Here is a 7200-nt window from a genome sequence, read left to right as displayed (position 1 = left end):
GGAGTGGGTACAGATAAGTATTCATGTAAAGTATTAAACGCAATGGAAATAAAGACAATCCTTATGGTTAGGGAAATGTGTAAACTAATAATAAAAAGTTCAAGGGCTTGAAGTTTCCTAGGCAGTCTGGCATAAAACAGAACCATGTTTTCTAACTATTTCTCTTGTTCACAAACTAGAATCTAGCTCTAAGATCTGCCAGCCCTGGCTTTGGATACACAGTGGCTATATATAAGAAACTAGCTCAGAACTACCTTCCTCATTTCCCTAGAAAAATATATGCGCCTCATCTTTCATCTTTGTAAAATTACAACTCCAGTTGCGCAAACCTATTGAAATTACTGAGGAATGGGTTAAGTAACGTACGTAAAATTCTTAGCAGATTGACTAGCATACAATAATAAAATCGATAATAATTTAATTAACACTTGTGGGATGCCATCTATGAGCAGCCTGAGTCCCAAAAGATGAATGTATGTTTTCTCATCTGTTTATCACTACCTTATAATACAAGTGATATTGTATTTCTTACTATTTAAATAAGAAACTTGGAGTGTGAAGGTATAGAGACCCAAGGGCTCTGATTTTTGAAAATAAAGGTTTAATACAGATTGTCTGACTCCAAAGTCCCTTGTTTTAACTACTAGTTATAATCTGAACATATTAAATATATCTGGCACATTGAAGGCACTACCTAAATAGTATCTATTCTTCTTTTTATTATTAATATCAGGGTAGATGCCTTGGCAAACAAGGATTTGGAAATAGTTAAGAGGTTGGTTAATTTCTCTTCCAAAGATTCCAGTTAGTAAAATTTTTGTAGCAAACTATTTGCTATTCTTGAATGACACTTCACTCTACGTTGACTTTGGAACCAACATTAAAATTCTGACTCTGTTACATGACTCTGGGCAAGTAGTTTACCATCTATAAAATCAAGACAGTAATGCCCATGTTGTAAAGATTCAAGAGAAATAATGTATAAGATGTATTTGACAAATTGTAGAACTTGTGCAATAATGCCAAGGATGGCTAATATTGCCATAAATATTTATACTTCTTTATGTTTTATGTTCTCTGACTCTCCAGTGGCAACTTTTTTTTTGTACTGGGCTATGTTATGTTTTGAAGGAGATGTAGTTCATCATATCATTTGGCTACTCCAAAGGAAAAGGTCAGAATTGGTGTGTAAAGTTAAAAAGAGAAAATATAAAAGTAGAAGGAGAAGCTGGAAGTGTAGAAAGTGGAGCTAAGAACGAAGGATGGCAGAGATGTAGTAGACTGTGTCACTGGCTTGATTTTCCTCTAAATGTGGGGTCGCTGCTAAGCATCATGAATTCTGATGATGGCAAAGCAAAGGCTTTCAATATGTCATGAGTACCTCCCCTTCCATAGATATTAAGCAACGATATGAAAGGAAAACAGGGTGAAAGGTTACTATTGCATCTAGTTATATCTTCATATGTAATTAAGTCACTCAAATTACCCAAGGCTTTACTATGACAGGACTATAGTAAGTGCTAGATTTGCCTTCATGACAGTTGTGCCAACCAATCAGAGTGCAAAGAGAATATTCTAATGGTGATCAATGACCCTACATGTAGCAAATCAAGAAAAATCTCCCACTACATGCAATACATTCAGGTTCACATCACACATTTGTGTCTTTAAGAATGGTTTCAAGATCCTATTTTAGAAAATCATTAACCTGAAGTTTGATAAATTTGAGAACCTTTTTTTACAGGAGGAAGAAGAAATTATTACCAAGGCTATAAGGTTTTCTGCATCTTCCATGTTTTGGGCTCTGCAAAGGTTGGGAAGGAAGAGTGAGTATCACAAAGAGAACGACGAGGAGGCAGAAAATTCAGGCTCTATGGGCTTCTCACACTATAGTTACGCTGTCACTAATGTGGCTATTAACTTTTCCTGTTCAGAGTTATTATGCTGTCATTAGAGCACTTTTCTTTGCTGAAGTATCAAATCACTATTACATATTTGTTGGCATCTCATCTATTTAAGGGAAACAAGTGATTACCCATTTCCAAGGAGACTAATAAGGAGTGTGCAAGCAAAGGACTGCAGAGTTCTCCTTGGAAGATAACAAGTCTCTTGTATTTTATTTTTGATTAGATCATAAACTACCTCATTGTTCGGGGAAAAAATCAACTTTTCCTTACCATAAAAAATCCATAGGCACTTATTTAAAGGATAAACCTATAGGCTATAAAATGTAAATAAATGCCCATGACTTATCAAAAATTATTTTGAAAAATAACATACAATGTTTCCCTACAATGAAAAGTTACTTCTTGAGTTTTAATGGTCTGATCTCCATCAGAGAACCACAGAGACAAAATATGGTTCAGGAACTTCTGAAAAAGACAAAGCACAAGATCATGGAGAAGGGCTGAAGATTTCTACAGGCTCTGTAACACATGTTTCAAAAAAGTAACATGGGCCCTAGAATCAGACAGAGGTAGTTCCAAAAATGTTGGCTGTCCACGTTGCCCAAATTACTTAGAGTCTCATAATCTTTACCTAGCTTAAAATATGGTTCATCTCATTGAAATAAGGGAAACTCTGAATTGAGATCACATTTTCACATTGCCTAAAATATTTCTATCAATGTATATTTCAGATCACCATTCACTTAATTCAAGCAATTATTGTATTCCTGTCTTTACTTAGAGAAGCAAATATAGAATAAGACATAGTGGACTTTAAACTCAAGATGATCACAACAAACCAGGTGCTGATGGATCCTGTCCATAATCCTAGCTACTCAGGAGACAGATCTAAGCATCACAGTTCGAAGCCAGCCTGGGCAAGAAAATTCCATGAGACTCTTATCTCCAGTTAATTACCCGAAAACCAGAAGGGGCCTTGTGGCTCAAATTAGTAGAGCACTAACCTTGAGCTAAAATGCTCAGAGATAAGAAAAAAAACATTTAAATACATATCTTAGGGTTCATTTTCCTAACATCACCGTATCTGACCTTTTCTGCTTGACTCATACATATACTAGATATTGCAAATTAGGGAAACCATGTGACCTATGCTTCTTTGGGCTTGGCTTACTTCACTTAATATAATTTTTCCAAGTCTTTTCTTTGTTGCTTTGTATGTCCCTCCTCCACAGTATAACCCCTGCTTTCACTCTATTTGATGTCAGTATAATTTGTGGAGGGGAAGGGGAAAAACAAGTCATTTAAATAAGGATACAGGTGGACCCGTTGCAACAATGAGAAGTACAAGTTGTCATGTCAAAAATGAACTTTACAATTTTGGTGGGGGTAGGGAGGATTGGGTGGGGGCGCTGGGGGAAGCTGGGAAGGGATGAGAAGAGTAAACAAAGGAGGAGGCTACAATGCTTGATAAGAAATGTACTCATTATCTTGCCCATGTAATTGTAACCCCTCTGTACAGTATTTTCACAATAAAAAAGAATAAAATAAAATAAAATAAGATGCCAATATTACCTTCATAAAAAGCAAGAAAAAGACATTGCAAGTATACAACATTAGACATTCTTATCTGTTACAAATCTGAATGCAAATATCATAAATAAAATGAGAGCAAAATGAAATAATCAGGTCATTGAATTATGAACTATATAATATGTTTTCTGTACATTTTCTTACATGGCTTTTATTATCTTGAGATGATAACTGTTTATTTAAATTTGTGCAATGGTTTCTGTCAAATGATGAATTTTCATGTGCTTTTCTACATTTATTGAAAATAAAAAAAAGCTCAGAAATAGCAACCAGGCCCTGAGCCACAATCAACCAAAAAAAGATGATCACATTAATCTAGTATATAATTCAGATATGTAACAACATGATTTTATCATAGTTTTTTAGAGTGAGAGTGATCTTGCTCTATAGGTTTTTGAGTAGAGCTTATATTGTCACTGATAAATGCCCATATCTCGGTGGTTAACCTTTTTTTTTTTCATGATTTCAGCATGTGTATGGAGAGGTGGCTTGCCTCCTCTCTGACAGTACACAGGATTGCCATCTGATTATGATGCTTTTCTCTGAAAATGGCTCAACCAGCAATATGATAGACAAACAGAATGGACGATCATATAGAGACTCTTCAAGGCCAGATCTGGAAAGTACTTGTATTCAATTGGCTAGCCACTCTGAACACACAGCTTCTACTCCTCAAATCGTCTCTCATTCTGATTTCTTCTCATGTTTCAGGTTTTCCAAGCTTTTCTTTCCATCAAACACATCCCACTCCATGCTTGGCAATGTAGGGACATTGCTTTCTAAAGGCTCACCCTTAAGCATTTTTTTTAATATTCCAAATCACAGATGACATCCTGGAGTACATTTTAGCCCAAACAACAAGACTAAAACAAAACCTGATTAACTGGCCAAGTAACTTGTTTTCCTAATTATGAACTTATTTGCATGAAAAATTTAGAAATAAACATTTAACTATACAATTAAATCATCATTAGTAATCATAATTACTTTCATTTTTCACATCATGTAGAATTGTAGACAGATTTTACAGCTACAATCTCTAAAACGAATAGAAAAAATAGACATTACTTATATGAAAATAAAAAGCCCTTTAACTTATTTTTCCCTAGTACTTGGGCCTTGAACTCAGGCCCTTAGCCTTTAACTTGTACACTGTTATCATCCAACTCTTTGTCTACTGTGTTGGGCAAAACTCTTAAAATGTGAACAAATTGCTCTATATGAATAAAGTGTCAATACTAAGAGGCTAGAGGGTTCACAGATCTTTCTTATATTTTACTCTAGTAGGATCAAGTTTCAGTCTGGTAGATATCCAATTGTCTTAGCACATTTATTTACTAGCCTGTCTTTTCTCCAGCCTATGTTTTTGCAACTTTTGTCAGGAATCATGTGTGTCTGCCTGGTTTGCAATGGTTTGTTTCTGTATTTTCTATGATTTTTCACTGGTATATGTGTCTGTTTTTGTTCTTGTACCATGCTGTTTTGCTGGGAGACTATGTAGTATAAAGTCACGTGTTGCAATATCACTAGTGTTTTTCTTTTAGCTTACATCAGCTTGTACCTATTTGAATTCTAAGATTATTTTATCTAGTTCTGCAAAAACATCATTAAAATTTTGAGGAGGATTACCTTGAACCTGTAGATTGCTTTCTGTAATATATCCATTTTTCAAAATATTAATTTTGACAACCCACAAATATGGTAGGCAGTTTCATCTTCTAGTAACTTCTTATAATTTTCAATGTAGAAATGTTTCATTTCCCTTTCCCCATTCAGGTTTATCCCTGGGTATTGCATTTTAATTTTGAGTCTTTTATAAATGCAATTCCTTTATGGCAAGTTTGTTATTAGTATACAGGAAGTTGCTGATTTTTTGTATTAATATTTCTTATGCTGCTATTGTCTAGTAGAGACTTTAATGTCTTTTAAGTAGATGATATCATGGGCAATTAGCAGAACTACAAGTCTTTAATTAGGCCAGCTACCTTGAAATTGCCACACATTTAAATTACTTAGAGAATATGTAGAGTGTTTACACAATAAAAACTGTATTTGGGGGCTGGGAAGTTGGCTTAGTGGTAGAATGCTTGTCTCATGTGCATGAAGCACTGAGTTCGATTCCTCAGCAACACATAAGCAGAAAAGGATGCAAGTGGTGCTGTGGCTCAAGTGGTAGGGTGCTAGCCTTGAGCTGAAGAGCTGAGGGACAGCGCCTAGGCCCAAAGTTCAGGCCCCACGACCACCACCACCAACAACAAAAAACCCTATATTTTCATTGGAAAAACATTCATGTAATAGAATACACACATATACCTATATAATCACATACATATGTATGTGTATATATGTGTATATAAACATTTGTGTTGTTCCTGGAGTATGAATTCAGGGTCTGGGCACTCTCTTTGAGCTTTATTGGTCAAAGATAGCATCCACCATCTTAGCTATAGTTCTACCTCTGGCTTTTTGGTGGTTAATTGAAGATCAGAGTCTGATGGATTTTCCTGTCTGGGCTGGCTTTGAACCAAGATCCTCAGATCTCAGCCTCCTGAAGAGCTAGGATTACTGACCTATAAAATATATTTTATGTTGTACTCAAAATGAATGCTAAACTTATTTATAATGAACAAAATCCATAAAAGATCCAGTAATTTAACAAGTACATTATTTCCTTGTCTACCTAACTGCACATATTTACTTGGTGAATAGATGTGGAATGTTGGTTCACCTTCTTGCACTGCTTGATGTATACATGATTCTGAGGACAATGAATAACTTCAACAGTCTCAAGGGGTCACTACTCACTCTCCTATTCTTATTTGGGTACTAAAATAAAAAAAGTATGACTATTTGATACACTGGTAGGTTCAAAGCAAGTTCCAAGCCTTTCTTACAGCCCCTTTGTAACAATTGACCAATATAACTGAAAAAGAAATAAAGATAGAGTAAGACACATTTAATTGTTAGTATGTCTAGTCAACTCCCTAACTTTTAATAACAAATGTAGAGAAACCTTTAACAATATTGATAAAATGTAAGAGGAACATAAATTAATAGCATTAAATGAAGCAGTATCATGGTAGACTATATAAAAAGAATATAAAAATATTATGAACCTGACACTCATAAATTTGAAAAAAATGAACAGATTTATCAATAAACAAACTCTATTAAAACTCATACAATATCAACTAGATAATGTATAACACCCTAAAGCGCTTCAGGAAATTTAATTTGTTATAAGTTTCAGGAACCTCCAAATTTAAATAGTTTCATTGGAGATTTCTACCAGATGGTAAAAAAAAAAAGGTCTCACAGTCTCATCTAGTAAGTTGAAGGAAAGGAATGCTTTCTAATTATTTTGGGGGAGTAATATACTATATAATATATGTATATATTTATATATATATATGTATATATAGACACAGAGTCTGATTATTCATGCAAAAATATTCAATGGAATGTTAACAAGCAGAATGCAACAATATTTCAAAAAGACCTTAAATCATGATCAAATAAAAATCAGAAAGAAGAAGAAAATAACAACAATAAGATAATAAGAAGATAATGAAGTTATTGGAAATAGAAAAATGTAATATATAAACACAGCCACATGCATTCCAAGCTTACATTACATGACACAACTTAACTATTTTCTGGTGGATTTTTTGGGGGGGGGTCCAGTCGTGGGGCTGAACTCTGG

The 7200-nt window shown here is 34.4% G+C and overlaps 1 long non-coding RNA gene across 2 annotated transcripts in view; it reads right to left on the bottom strand.

The window, feature by feature from the left end:
- Positions 1–7200, bottom strand: part of LOC105989877 — an 85806-nt gene that overhangs the window by 77446 nt on the left and 1160 nt on the right. The window contains exons 2-3 of one of the 2 annotated variants that reach the window (XR_001175274.1): positions 6196–6323; positions 4175–4536 (exon numbers count right to left, since the gene is read on the bottom strand). This is a non-coding gene — a long non-coding RNA (uncharacterized LOC105989877). Of the gene's footprint in view, positions 1–4174; positions 4537–6195; positions 6324–7200 lie in introns of those variants that run through there. The other variant, XR_001175273.1, reaches the window with a different exon arrangement.

The sequence above is a fragment of the Dipodomys ordii genome, unplaced genomic scaffold (assembly GCF_000151885.1).
Source record: "Dipodomys ordii isolate 6190 unplaced genomic scaffold, Dord_2.0 Scaffold60, whole genome shotgun sequence".
Taxonomy (NCBI): Eukaryota; Metazoa; Chordata; class Mammalia; order Rodentia; family Heteromyidae; genus Dipodomys; species Dipodomys ordii.
This window is presented reverse-complemented; position numbering and strand designations above follow the sequence as displayed.